A 16,268-nucleotide genomic window follows, 5' to 3' on the forward strand; every position below is an offset into this window, starting at 1 on the left:
GCAAAGCTCCGCAGCCGGCCAGGGAAGCAGAAGCAGGTCCTGCAATGATGAAAAGCTCCACATGGTCTGAGGAAAATGCAGAGGAAGAAGAAGTTGGCCCATTCCCAGGAAAATGAAGAAAGAAATGAAGAATTTTGAAAGGAAGGGGAGAGGTAGACCAAGAAGGTAAACTCCCTTGGGGCCATGAGGTGCAGGTGCTTAATAAGCGTATCCGTATTAAATGTCTTGAAGGAAAGCTTTTTATTACTGAAGGTTGATTTAATAAGCAAGCAAGGGACTTGGGTAGGGACAGTGTTTTCCATTTTAGCATGCAAGGGTGCACTTTTTTGCATAATTCTGACTGTGCATGAATTTTGATGAATATCTTGCCAGTTTAGTTTTAGTTCAGGTTTATGTATTAAGGATGGGACATTTTATATATGAACAACTTCTAAACAGTCCCACTCTGGTAAATAATGCATAAATTCATAGCTTTTAGAAGTATCTGATCCAGGGTGTAGGCTTAAATAAAAATGAATTTTCCTAGGAAATCTTTACTAAGTAATGTCCTGGGATACATTCCAGGAATAATCAGTTTCCATGATATTCTCCAAATTTTATGCAGTGAGTTTAAATGGAGAAAGCTCCTTAAACTACATAGATTTGTTAGAGAAAATAAGCTACCTTACTAGGAGCAAACATTTCTTGCAGATTGAATATACATTTTCCTCTCTGTTAAGCCCTTTACTTATATTTTGTTTTCATTTTTACAAAATGCTAAGCATGTGAATCCGTATAGTCAAACTGGTGAAAGACAATGGTTACATGTGAGGCCCGCTCCTTTCCTTTTCAAAGTTCAGATGCCCGTTGGTGTCCTACTTCATGAGGGAACCATTCGGGGAATATCTGAACTGCCAATTTACCTGCATCTCCATGCAATTCATGTAGTATAAGAAAAGCCTATAATTCTCCATAGTTAAGCGTATGTAAGTGACTCAAAATCCTTTATTGAAAGATGTAATTGCCTAGATTATTTCATGGAAGGAGAGAAGTGCCTCCTAGAAAATCCATTAACATGCTAATAATCTCACTAAGTTTTAGTAAGTGGTTAAGGTGATATCAAGATGAGGTATGTTTGCATTTTGGCTTAGAATAAACTGACATTTGCCTAACATTTCTAAGTGAATTTGCACAAGCATTTGTTTTCAAATTGGTCGCTTCTCGTTTCCAGATATACCGTTGTGTACTTAGGGTTAACTCCAAACTAAGCCTGAAGAATTTGTTCAAGAGAGCTAGAGACCCAGAGGAGGACAGGGAGTCCCTGTCCAATCTCTACCGTCACATGGAGCGAGGTCGAGGTCCCCGGCCAGAGGCATGGGCTCCACGACAAGGAGGAAGCTGAGGGGATGCGCTTCGGGCAGGGCAGGGCAGGGAAGCTTTTCGGGAGGAAGCCAACAGAAAGGGGAGAAAAGAGGACAGGCCGATAAATTACAATGCAGGCACCAGCACAGAAAGGAGAGATGGTTTGCCTGTTTGTTTTTCTTAAATCAAGTTTGCAGAGCTGATGGGATCAGATGAAGTCATGACTTTCGGGGTCAATGAGATGAATGTGCTCCAGGGCCCTAGAGCCTCTCACAGCACCGCAGGGCAGCTGGGCGTGCAGTTCAAGCTGCGCCTGCACGAGCCTTCTGTATTCTTCCCTAACGGAAGGACTTGCTGTCCAGATTTTCATCTTTTTCCCCCCAGTACCCTTCCATTAGTGAACTTCAGATACAAAAATAAGGATTCAATAGGTCCCTGGGGGTCAAAGTGTGGAAGGAAGGCTTTTCTAATTTCAGTTCTGGGTAAAGAGTCCATAAAGGGTAGGACACTGCCCTTGGTGTCTACCTTTTTGAGGTCAATTAGGAGTTTCACTGCCTGCAGAGAAATTTTTTCCCAAGCAGTTGCTGTAAGATGGAGTAACACAGTGGACAGCGTTCTCTGTGCCTTGTCATTAACTTATTTTATTCACTGTGGTTGCAAAAAATTTGTAAACACTCATAGGACTCAATTTGAATTCAGTATTAATTATGTGCCATTAAGCATGTTGTCTTTTCCCCCTGACACCGCATGCTAGTAAATCCTTTTAAATTTTTAGTTGTTCTTGGGACTACCTCAAAATAAAAAGCCTCTGCACAGCAAAAAAAACTCAGCATCAAAATGAAAAGGGAGCCCACTGTATGGGAGAACATATTTGCCAATGATACATCTGATAAGGGGTTAATTTCCAAAATATATAAAGTACTTACACAGCTCAAAAAAGGGAAGACAAACAATCCAATTAAAAAATGAGCAGAGGACCTAAATAGACACTTCTCCAAGGAGGACATACAGATGGCCAAGAGACATATGAGAAAATGCTCAACATCACTAATCATCAGAGATGCAAATTAAAACCACAATGAGGTACCACCTCACACCTGTCAGAATGGCTGCCATCAACAACAATAAACGACAAGTGCTGGCGAGGGTGTGGAGAAAGGGGAACCCTAGTGCACTGCTGGTGGGAATGCAGACTGGGGCAGCCACTATGGAAAACAGTGTGGAGGTTCTGTTTAAAAATGGAACTGCCATTTGACCCAGTGATCCCACTTCTAGGAATATGTCCTAAGAAACCCAAAACACCAATCAATAAGAATATATGCACCCCTATGTTCATAGCAGCATTACTTACTATAGCTAAGATCTGGAAACAGCCCAAGTGCCTATCAGCAGATGAGTGGATAAAAAAGCGGTGGGACATTCACACCATGGAGTACTATACAGCTGTAAAAAAGAAGGATCTCTTACCCTCTGAGACAACATAGAGGCGACCTGGAGAGTATTATGCTAAGCAAAATAAGGCAGTCAGAGAAAGACAAATATCACATTATCTCACTTATATGTGGAATCTAATGAACAAAATAAACTGACAAAGTAGATCCAGAGACATGGACACAGGGAACAGACTGAAGATTCTCAGAGTGAAGGGGCGGGGGGGCGGGGGGGAAGAGGTTAACCAAAGCATTTATATGCATATCTGCATAACCCATGGACACAGACAACAGAGTGGTAAAGGCCTTGGGAGGGGATGGGAATGGGGAGGAGGGGGTAAGGGGGTCATCTGTAATACTTTCAACAATAAAGATAAATGAAAGGAAATTTTAGTTGTTCTTAGCAATTTACACGTTTGAAAATAATATGCAGTGACACAGCAACTAGAAGTCAAATCTAGAGCTGATTTAACTCAGTGTATTCCAAGTCACAATTCATTTCCCCACTAATATATCAGAGTTGTCAACTAGAAAGTGTGTTATCCTTATTACTGTAACAGAATTTCTATTACAGTGTTTGTCAAAAAACTTCACAGAAGATACTTTTTGATGTGCTTAAGTCTCATTCTCATGAGATGTGCTTAAGTCTCATTCTCTTGCTTTGTGTGGAAATAAAATTAGATATCCAGAAATCCTACTGTAGAAAAGAAATCGGAATAAGGGTATGATACTAAATTACTTGCTCTTAGGATGGGAAAGAAAAATTAGTAAACAGAATTGATAAATGACTTCCTAATGTTTAACAAAGGTCTGGTATTTTTTTTTTTAAGGGTCTAGTATTTTTGTGTTACCAGAAATCACCCAATCTTTATTTTTGTTTTTTTGTTTTTTCACTTTTTTCATTAGAAATTCCATCACATTGTATTTCACTCTCACAGAAGTCAGTTTAAACATATTACATGGAAGGAAACCAATGTAACAAAATGGCAACCAATGCAAATAGTCATATCAAGATCATTGTTTTCATAAAAGCAGCAGGAGAATACATTAATTGGAACATAGAAAGAATACCGTCTTTCTGAATTTTGCAGCTGTGCAGACTGAACGTGCCATATGTCAAAGTCAACCAGTTTTTAAGTTCAGGGCATCTCTATGTAAGGCATTAATTCATAAAAATTTCTGTGAAGGTCAATTCTGAATGAGTATCGCATATGTTTATGCTTTCGTCTAGGACATAAGTCCTGGAGACAAGTCATTATATATCTGTATTTTTGAAAAGCAGTGCTCAGCTAGGTGATACCGGCTCTTACATTCGGAGAACATTCACATACACACCTGCGTTTGACAGCAAGCAGATTAATGGTGGCTGCGCAACGGGAACAGCACCTGCGAAGGCGGCTTCTGTTTCATTCCCACTGGAAAAAAGAAAAAAAAAGGCCCTACATGATACATTTTGTCTGTTCTTTCTCAGGTAGAGCAAATTATCTTTCCTTTTAAATTCCCTTCCATTTCTTTTTGTTGTTGAATCATTATATTGCTTTGATTAAGCAAAGTTTCCCAAATCGTACTTCTGTATTTTAAGCCTATATCCTATCATTTAAGAATCAGGGAAATGATTGAAGTATCCAAGAAAATGAATTTCTTTGGATAAGTGAAGTGTTTCAGGAATTTAAAGTGCTTTAAATTAAAAATGCATTTTACGCCTTGCATTTATATGAAAGATTCTTTTCTTTTTTTAAAAAAAATTTTTTCAATTACAGTTGACATAAATGAACTTCAATTTTATAGGAACATAAACCTATAATTGTCACAGCTAAAATTTATCAGGCATATTAAGCTTGTAAGATTCAAACTTGTTACATGGAAGGCAGTCAGCATTCCATTGGTGAGGCTGACAAAGGCATGCCAGTATCTTGTAATTCCTTCTATAATAAAGACCCGAGGAGATGCTATGGCAAATGGGAAGGAACTGTTTCTCAAATTGGTTTATCTGAGCCACCTGTATAAAATATAAACTATATCATATTAGAGATAATTATAGCTATTGATCAAATGAGTTCATTAATATATTTCATTATAAACACAACTGACAATTCCTCTGAGATATCACAGTTGAGTCCAATGATTAAAATCTGACATAGTTTCATATACTTTTCTATAAATAAACACAAATTATAGAAGAAGACTCTATCAAAATGTACAATTCTTATACATTAGGCACTATAAGTTTAAAATAGAAGACATCTTTGTGATGCTTTATGTTGTGGAACTTCCAAGATTGATTTCTAAAAGATCCAGTCCATAAATATTCTGAATTGTGTTCATGGCTCAACCCAATCACTACTTGCCAGAGTCCTGAAAGCAGTGGCCTTTGTAAGAGACAGGAAAAGAGAAAGAAAAACAGGTATTGTTTTTATGTGTTTCCTGGAAGCTTCTGCACTCAGAGCCTGGATTAATTAAGAACCACACTTTTTTATAACTACAAGAAGAGAGAGGATGGCCTGCTGGAAAGTTTGAGTAATCTCAGGCTCAGCATCTTTCCCAACATCAGTGCAGTTGGATCCAGCTAAGACGGTCGGTGGGATGAAGGGTATACTCAGGCTGGGCAGTTGGTATGAACTAGTGGGTCAAGCCCCACTGGGGTGCCTAGTCTGGTCAGTGTGGAAGAGGGGGAAACATTTGATGTGGTCAGTGCGTTTGTTCTGACAATGTGTCCAGATTATCAGTTTGAATAGTTCATGTGTCCAGGTTTTCATATGATAATTAATGCTCAGGTAACCACTGGCTGAGGTTTTACCTATGAATCATGATCAGCAAAATCTTGGGGGGAAATCTCTAAGGTTGGAATGTATACAGATCATTTTAAAGGTAGATATATAACATGATAAGCACTCCTCACCAAGCAGCACACACCTGGATGTCTGACTGTGTAGACAAGAGAATTTTGAGTTCATTGTACCACAGACCTGACCTAAAACTATAATTATTTTGAACCTAGATGGAGAGGAAAAAGGAACAGCAGCAGTTTATCTTTTACTTTATTATCTAATGAAAGATACTGCATTTTGGTTTTAGAGTTACAAAACACAGACACTGATTCTTGCCAGGATTTCTTACATGATCCTCTCCTCCCCCCTTCCCCAACTTTAAGTTCTTCAGTTGCTGTGGGAAAGACCCCAGTGCCCCAGACAAACTTGTCTTGTCCTTGCCCTTGAGAAAGGCACCTTTCTTCCTGAAACAATGCAATGGAACCTGTGCCTTCAGCAAGGGTCTCCGCCGAACTTCAAAGACCCCGGGGTGTGTGTGTGGTGGTGAAATGTGTTTCTGCCTCTTCCCAAATTAAAATGATCAGTCCATTGGATGGTGCTGACAGTGGTTAGCATGTTTTTGAATGGGTGAAAGGATTCATGGTTGCAAGTAGCACAGCATTATCTTTTGTAGGCCAGATAATATCACAACTGGGAGAGGAATAATCACATGCATTGCCTGGTTTTAAATCCGTCCAGGCATTCAGCTATACAAACTACTCTTCACAGGTCCTAAACCGCAAATTGACGGGGGAAATACAAGGGAGCACTAAACAAATTTATCCCAAATTACTGCACGGAATTCAATTTGTGGCTCAACTGAAATAGGTAACCACTTCTATTTAACAGGCTATAAACAGACATCGGATGGCATTGTGATACATGCTCTTTAGGATGGCCTTTGGCAGGCAATGGTGGGTCCTGAGGCATTTGAGACCAAGATGAATGGTACTGTTTTCTTGTGAATTTTCCTGTTAATATTCTCTGTGAATCACAGGAGTCAAGAGGTTGTGAAACTGGAAACAAAACGGGTCCGAGACACCTGTCACTACTTGAGCTAAATTAAGCAGAGACAAGGTTGAATCATATATGAGCATTTATTGCAATATTGCCGGCAGTATGGGGAGAGCAGCAGGTCATCCTGCAAATTCTGCCCTAACACCTCCTACTAGCAGGCTGGTTATACAGGGATAAGAAGAAGGGCTGCGGGCCAGGGGGCGGGGCAAGACAAGGGCGGCAGGGTCCGTGGTCCGTGTGTCTCCTAGGATCTTAAAGTCTGATAACAAGGTAGTTATTTTCTATGATGTTAAAACCAGCTCATCATTCCTGAGGCAAACTCCCGAAGGGGGTCAGGGTCCAAGAATAGCAACCAAATCAAAGTGTGTCCTGTCCTTTGTCCGCTCAAGATGTATTTTCTTTTCTGAGTAATGGACCCATCCAGGCCTAGAGGTGTCTCTTACTTTTTTACAGCCCTGTTTTTCTCCTTGCAACACATCCTCCAGTTTCCCAGGGTTTGTAAGAAAACCTCTTATCTACAGTTAGTAAGGGGAATAATCATGAAACAACTGTGGTCCTGTTCCTATTATATGCCCTTCCTCTTATTAGTTCATTTCTTATCTATTAGATGCTTTGTGTGCACTTATTTCACCTACTGTAGTAGGACCACCAAAAGAACAATGATTTTTGCGGGGAAAAAGGAGAGGGTGTTTTTTTAAAAGTCTCTCTTTATTGTTGAAAGTATTACAGATGTCCCCTTTTTTCCCCCTTGACCTCTTCTACTCAGCCCCTGATCCCCGCCCCAAGCCTTCACCACACTATTGTCTGTATCCATGGGTTATGCATATATACATACAAGTTCTTTCACTTATCTCTTCCCACCCACCCCTGCCTTCCCTCTGAGATTCCTCAGTCTGTTCCATGCTCTATGTCTCTGGATCCACTTTGTTCATCAGTCTATCTTGTTCATTAGATTCCACATATAGGTGAGCTCATGTGATACTTGTCTTTCCATGACTGGCTTATTTCGCTTAGCATAATATTCTCCAGGTCCCTCCATGCTGTCCCAAAGGGTAAGAGATCCTTCCTCTTTATAGCTACATAGCATTCCATGGTGTAAATGTCCCACAGCTTTTTTACCCACTCATCTAATGATGGGCTGTTTCCAGATCTTAGCTATTGTAAATTGGGCTGCTATGAACATCGGGGTGCATAAGTTCTTTCTGATTGGTGTTTCAGGTTTCTTAGGCTATATTCCTAGAAGTGGGATCACTGGGTCAAATGACAGTTCCATTTTTAATTTTTTGAGGAAACTCCATACTGTTTTCCACAGTGGCTGCATCAGTCTGCATTCCCACCAGCAGTGTACCAGGGTTCCCCTTTCTCCACATCCTCCCCAGCACTTGTTGATTTGATGGTAGCCATTATGATAGGTGTGAAGTGATACCTCATTGCAGTTTTAATTTGCATAAGGAGAGGGGTGTTTTAATGCCAAAATTTAATAATAATATTAAGATGTGGACTGTATTTGGCCTTCAGGTAGGCCTGCTATGGTACCTGTCATTTTGTATTTAGGTATGTAATTTGAACTTAATTAAAGCAATTTCAATGAACATATATTAGAAAAGGTTATTATTTTCCCCAAGTGGCTCTCTGACCTTCCTTTATTGCAAAATAGAGATGTAGATTAATGTAAACAGAATTGGAAAAAACTTAGGTAAAGATAAATTGCTCTTAATTGAGGATCATAATATTTAATAGGTAATTATGACTTTTCCAGAATAATAAAAAACTTATGTGTAGAATCATTAAATACAACATATTAAAATCATTTCCTATAGTTTCCTTTAGATTTTTCAGAGCTATCTTATTAGAGTTAAGCATGTCTCAAAGTTCTGAAATTAAATGTGTTATTTCAATAGAAAATGCCCTTCTTGATCTACAATTAATCTAAAATCAGCAGCACTTATTTTTCAGTGCTTCCAAGTTTCCATGAGGCTTCCTAAATTGTGCATTTTATAAATATAACCATTCTTATCTTAGTCATCTTTTACAAAAGTTTGGCTAAGTTTTTGCAAAACAGCATTGAGACCCCAGAAGCCTGAACTTTTGCACAAAGATTCACTCACAGTCAAACTGAAGGGAGGAAGAAGAAAAGGATTCCCTTTTCTCAACATCTTCACCAACACTAGCTGTTTGTTGATTTATTTATTGTTGATTTTAAAGAGAGGGAGGAATGGAGAGGGAGAGAGAGAAATATTGAAGAGTGAGAATCATCCATCAGTTGCCTCCTGTATAGCACCTACTGGGGATTGAGCCCATAACCTGGGCATGTGCCCTGACCGGGAATCGAATCAGTGACCTCTTGGTGCATGGGACAATGCTCAACCAACTAAGCCGTACTGGCCAGGGCTGTTTGTTGATTTATTGACGATAAACATTCTGACAAGTGTGGGTGTTATCTCACTGCTGTTTTAAATTGCATTTCTCCAATGATTAGTAATGTTGAGCATCTTTTCATATGTCCACTGGCAATGTATGTCCTCTTTGGAGAAGTGTCTATTCAGATTTGTCTATTTTTTAATTGGATTGTTCTTTTGGTGTTGAGTTTTATCAGTTGTCTATAAATTTTGGATATTAACCCCTTCCCAGATGTATCATTGGTGAATATATTCTCCCATTCAGTAGGTTCTCTTTTCATTTTGTTGGTGCTTTCCTTCCCAGTGCAAAAGCTTTTTTAGTTTGTGTCTTGGTGTGGGCCTCTTTGGGTTCATCTTGTTTGATACTCTGTATTTCCTGGACTTTGTGTCTTTTACCTTCATAAGGTTAGGGAAATTTTCAGTCATTATTTCTTCAGATAGTTTCTCGACCCCTTACTCTTCTTCTGGTAGCCCTATGATGCAGACGTTATCCTTCATGTTGTCCCAAGGGTCCCTTAAACTATCTTCATTTTTAAAAATAATTCTTTCCTCCTCTTCATCTCCTCTTCCTCCTCCTCCTCTTCTTTTCTGCTCTGATTGGATGTTTTCTGCTACCTTGTCTTCCAAATCTCTGGTTTGATCCTCTGCTTCAGCTGACCTACTATTTATTCCTTCCAGTGTATTCTTCATTTCAGATGTTGTATTCTTCATTTTTGACTGGTTCTTTTTTGTGGTTTCTATGTTGTTTTTAATGTTGTTGTAGTTCTCACTATGTACCTTTCAGTTCTCACTAAGTTCCTTGAGCATCCTTATAATCTTTTTTTTTGAACTCATCTGATAAATCACCTACCTCCATTTCATTTAGCTTTTTCTGGAGATTTCTCCTGTTCTTTCCTTTGGGGCATATTTCTTTGTCTCCTTTTGGCTGCCTCTCTATGTTTGTTTCTGTGTCTTAGATAGATATGCTATGACTCCCAGTCTTGGTAGGGTGGCCTTATGTAGTAGATGTCCTGTGGGACTCAGTGGTGCAGTCTCCTTGATCACCTGAGATGGGTGTTCTAAGAACGTCCCTTGTGTGGATTATGTGGGCCCTCCTGTTGTAATTGATCTTGATTGGTATTGGCCTGTTTGACCCTCAGGCTGGCTGGCTGTGCGTATCTACTCTAACCACATTGTATGAGCTGCTGTGTATGTGCTGACCACACAAAGGGGAATTTGCCTCAGCAGGGTTTGGTGCCTGCTGAGATCTCCCTTTGTAAGGCTAACTGAATCCTCACTTGTAAGGCTAACTGAATCCTGCTCTGATGTTGTCTGATGCTCGCCTCTGGGTGTATTGGCTCTGGGGACTTTGGGAGGGACTCTGGTGCAGGCCAATCTCAGTCACTGCCTGTGACTGGCCCCGGGCAACCTGTTCCAAGCTAAAAAGCGATTCAGTTTGTGGCTGCCTCTGCTGGGCCTGGGTGTGCACTGGAAGGATTGAGCTGCATACTACGGATGGGTTTTACCAGCATCAGGTTTGGGGAGCAAGTCAGCAAAAGCCCTAAGGCACTCCGAGATCCGCTTCCACCTGCCTCTGCCTGCCAGCTGCCTATTAGGCTCTGTCACTGAAAGAGTCTCTGGTAGTACTCGAGTTGCCTTAGGTAGGTTCTCAGTGGGTTATTAGGTAGGGGTGAGTGGTGTTCACCAGATCAATACATGTTCGAACTTCATGCCAGTGCTAAGTCTGAGGCTACTCAGCAAATGTCCCAGAGCATACCAAGCTTAGCTGCCACCCACTTGGTACTTACATACCTTTGCAGTGGGGCAGAGTCTCGGGGAGTTGTCAGAGTGACAGAATTTATCAGGCCCCAAAAGATCAAGACTTGGCCGTGTGAAGGGAGGGCTCTGCACTAGTCCAGGTGTGTATAACTTTGAGTCTATGAACATGCTTCTTTGAGGAGCACAAAGGTGATAATGTTAGAACCTAGAAAAGGGAATGTAATTGGAGCATATTACCAATATAAAAAGAAGACAGTAATATAACTATTGTTCATTTGAGTTCATCCTTTAAAATCAATCTTTGCCTATGACTTTTCTATAAACAAGTAATTATTGTAGCAGAAAAGAATGTAAACTGTATCAACCATAACCAAGTGGAGCTGAGAAAAGTTGAGGATGCTGTAAGGAAAGAGTGGTGAGAGGGAATGATAGGGTCCAAGAAATAAGTTTGGCTGTGCCTAAAAACAATGAAACAATAAGGAGAGGTATAAGCATGTTATTTAAAGTTAAAAGTAGGAAGAATAAAGAAATAACATTATACCTATTAAATATTGGGAAGGGAAGGAAAGATGATGTTCAATTTGAGTTACTTCTCATTTTTCTATAGTGAAGAAGAAATAGGTACCATCTCAAATTGATAAACCATGAAATAGTAATATGTTTATATTACTTACAGGAATGAAGGCAAACATGCATGTGCGCACACAAAAACTAAAACCAGAAAAATCTGAAAGTGGTTACCTCCAGAGGACTGGAGCTCAAAAGAGGTATAGAGCAGACTACTGCAAGTATAAGGTATGCAAATTTATTATTTTATAAGAATACTTTCATCATCTAAACACATAAAGACAAAGGAAAGCCATTATAAGAGATATATAGACAAGTAGCATGACCAAAACTTTGTTGGGGAATGAGGCCTTATAAGAGATGGATTATGGAGATGGACATTTTGATGGATACAAACATTTTGAAAGGAAGGTAGAGTTTAAGTGAATGCCCGAAGATTTATGGATGGTAAATAGGGAATATGGAAGCAGAACTCCATCTCCCAAACTTTATATCCTCTGAGATTTACTTATTCCAAGCCCTTAATATATTCATATAAAAGTTAGAGCAACATATTCCAAATCCTTTTTTTGGTATTCTTTTTTTGGCACTTATTTCCCACAAAATACAAACCTAAAAAAAATTCACTCTGCCCTTAAAGTGATTCAATTAAAACCAACCACATAAGATCTATCTAGGGAAAGAAACAATGCGATGTGGTAGGATAAAGTGTTCTTCCTCCTGTACAAAATTGATAATCCCCTGACTCCCATAAATTCTTACACCTCATTGCCTGAAGACAAAATAACAATGGCTTAAATGTGTATTTAATAAAACATGAGATTTTGTAAAGCAAAACCCAACTCTTTGTTGTATGCAAGAGATACCACCTCAAATAAAGTAATTCAGAAAGCCTAAAAACAAAGTGGTGGGCAGAGCTATAACAGCCAAACAAAAATAATAAGAAAATAGGGGTTACAGGATATCAGACTAGAATTCAGACCAAAAGGCACTGCATGTAAAAAAAGTACAATTTATAATAGTTTTTAAAGTAGAAACCAGGCTTGAAGATCCCCTATGCTGACAAAACTGGTTTAGCCACATGTGCAAAACTTAACCTGGTTTATTTCATGAATGTAAGCAAAACTTAACTGATTCCTTATAAATATCTCTGATAATCATAAACAAAACTTATCATCTCCTTAAATTGATACAAGAAAATCACTTTTAACCAACCCCAGCCGTCTGGGAACGCCAATTGTAATCAGCAATCACTGTAAAGTTTAAACAACATCTTCACTCTCACTTTATTAGCCCTCCTGTAATGACCTGGCTCTGAACTTCACACCAGTTTCCAGTCTGAAGTCTCCCTATTTGTGAATACTTTCTCACTCAATCAAATATTCACATTAAGCAAAACTTTATGAATTTTCTTCTGACATACTGAGGTCACTATGCACAAAGGAAATACAATATTTATGAAAGTCTGTGTACCAGGAACATTGCAATTCCTTTCACAAAGCAAAAATTATAAGGGAAGAAGGGGAAAAAAAGAGAGAAACTCCCTAAAAAGAGTAGATGTTGTCATAACAATCTTAGTCCAAAACAGATCAAGTAGACAAAAAGTAGGTAAGGATATAAAAGGCCTCTACAACATACCAATAAGGTGAGTATCAAACATATATTACACTCTGTAACCCTGAGTGGACAGTATGCCTTCTTCTCTAACACAAATGGACTATGCACAACTACTGACCAAATATTAAGTCATAAAGATAGCCTCAGTCAGTTCCATAAAATAGAAATAGTAGAAAAAACATTCTAGGATGACAATGCAATAAAACCAAAATTTATTAACAAAATCAGAAAGTTCCTGAATATTTATAAGATGGAATTCTGCAAAATAATTCTTGAGTGAAAGAGGAAATATAAACTGAAACTCCTGTGTCTTTTTAAAAAAATTTTAATCCTCACCCGAGGATATGTTTTTATTGCTTTTTAGAGAGAGGAAGGGAGAGGATAGAGAAAGAGAGACATCGATGTGAGAGAGAAACACTGATTGGTTGCCTCCTGCAAACGCCCTGTCTGGGGATGGAACCCTCAGCCTAGGTATGTGCCTGACGGAAAATCAAACCCACGACCCTTTGGTGTACAGGATGACACTCCAACCAACTGAGCCACCTGGCCAGGCCACTCCTGTGTTTTTAAAAGAGTAATGATAATGTAAACAGAGTACACTGAAATCTATAGGTGAATTTATGCCACAAATTCATAAATTTAATAAGGAAGAAATGATTATTGAAACATAAGAAATTAAAACAACCTAAGGAAAGTATAGGATTTATGCAAAAATTTTCATATTTATATAGAATAATTAATAGTTATTTAGGAAAATGCAATTTACCAAAATTGACTCCAATTAAGACAGAAAGCTTGAGCAAACCAATTTCCATAGAAGAAATAAAGGTATCAAATTTCTACCCCACAAGAAAAGCACAAGATCCAGAGGATTTAACAGGGAAATATCACCAAGTTTTTTAAAGAACAGATATTTTAAACATTGTTCCAGAAGACAGAAAATGAAGTAAAACTCACACATTTCTTTTATGAAGCAAGTATATAACTTTAATTCCTAAACTTGAGTAAGATACCCCCCCCATACCCCCCCCCCCAGGCCTGCACTATATATCTTCTTTCCCTTTTACTGGACACCTCTGGGGAAGACAAAAATGACCCAGTCAAATCCCCTTGCAAATAAGGTGACCCCCTTACAAACACGTTAGTGGTATTTACTAGCAGAAAGGTCATAGTCTTTATCTATGAAATACTTTTAGTAGGACAGAGCTTTTAGTAGCATAATTTTTCTTTTTTTTCCTTTTTTGTCTTTTAAAAAATATCTTTATTGATTTCAGAGAGAGGAAGGGAGAGGGAGAGAGAGAGACAGAAACATCAATGATGAGAGTCATTGATCGGCTGCCTCCTGCGCGCCCCCCACTGGGGATCGAGCCTGCAACCCGGGCATGTGCCCTGACTGGGAATAGAACCAGGATCTCCTGCATCCTAGATCAATGCTCAACCACTGAGCCACAACGGCCAGGCAGTAGCATAATTTTTCATTTTACATCAACTCAGATATGGGTTTATAAGGCATGATTTATTGGAAAGTGTCACAGTAGCTGCGTATCCAGAGGGGCACAAAAGGGGTATGATTTGCTGAAATGGCTCTCTGCTCAAGCAATGTTGCACATACATTGCCTTATACTTTGCCTGCTAAATCCAAACTAGAGGACGCCCTTATAAGGGAGAGAGAACATCCGGAGAATCGTGTTGATGGGCTCAGACCATTTCAGAAAAGAACCTGTAATTTCCTACTGTCCACATTGTTTTCGTTATTAATAAGTTTAGTCCTACATGGGTCCTGTCCTTTGTGTTGAACATAATTTTACAACCCCTCTAGATGTTATCTGTCTATCCAGAAGGAAGATGACAATGTTGATATTGACGGAGACAGAGAGAGGGATAGAGGCAGAGGCTGGGGAGGTGGTGGAGACACACACAGAGATAGAGATAGAGGCCTCAGGCCAATGCCAGAACCTAATTTAATGGGGAAAACAACAGAGTAATTCTTACTAGAGTAAGCATACCCACCATCACCTCTATTTAACACTGAGTCACTAACACAGTTAAATAAGAAAATAAATTAGAGAAAAAAGATTGAAAATGAAAAGATAAGCTGATATCTTGGAAGGTGACATGGTATTACAAAAGTAGAACTCTGCGTGGCTGGTGTAGCTCAGGTGGTTGGAGTGCACAGTCCCAGGTTGGGGCGTGTATGAGAGCATAGGAGAGGCAACCAATCGGTGATTCTCTCTCACTGTGATGTCTCTCTCTCTCCCTCACTCTCTAAAATCAATAAAAGAGTAGAACTCGAAGAAACAATGGTAAACATTACGCAATAAATTCTCTGAATTAGAAGTATATAATATTAACATACAAGATTTGCCTTCACTTGTACAATAATCAGAAGTTACAATAGAAGAGAAAATCCCATTTACAGTATCAACAAAAAACTTTAGGAATAAACTTAACAATAAATATGTAACACATATAAGGGAAAGGAGAAAACACTTGTGAGAGATACAAAAACTAAATACCTTGTTCTTGGATAGAAAGATTAAGCATTATAAAAATGGCAATGTTCCCCCAATTTATATCTGAATTAATGTGATCCGAATAAAAATACCAAGTTTTTTTTTTTTCCTGGAGCTGGACTGGATTATAATTTCATGTATAAAAATAAACATGTAAGACTAGGTAGGCAAACTCTAGGACTAAGTTTATGAGATATTAAAACATACTAAAAATTATAAATAATTAAAACAGTGTAATACTCACACATTCACAGACTAACAGACTAGTGAAATGGACCCAGAAACATACAGAAACTTAGATAAAGACGTTATTTCAAATCATTGCAGAAAAAAATACATTTAAAATAAATGATGTGGGAAATGCTGGATAGCCATTTGGAAAAAGAAAATTGGATACATCTTCACACCAAACACCAGAATACTGTTCAAATGGATTAGCGCTCTAACAGTAAAAAACTGAAAATATGTAAGCCTTGGAAGAAAATACATGTGATTTTGTTTCTATAATGTGGGTGTGAGAAACCCAGATGCAGTTTTAAAAGGTTGATTAATGCAACTTTAAAGCAATACATTGCATGAAAAAATAATAAGGAAAGTCAAAAGAAATTGTCAAACTAGAAAAAATATTTTAAAATATATCACTTGTAAAGGGTTAACATGTCTAATACATATAGAACTCTTAAAAATATAGATGGAAAGACAAAAACTTGATAGAAAAGAGATAAAGAGTTCATTATAAATATACATACATAGACCTTAGGTATATGAAAAACTACTGAACTTCACCCATAATGAAAGAAATGCACATTTAAACCACAT

Source organism: Miniopterus schreibersii (assembly GCF_964146895.1).
Source record: "Miniopterus schreibersii genome assembly, chromosome: 4".
Classification (NCBI taxonomy): domain Eukaryota; kingdom Metazoa; phylum Chordata; class Mammalia; order Chiroptera; family Miniopteridae; genus Miniopterus; species Miniopterus schreibersii.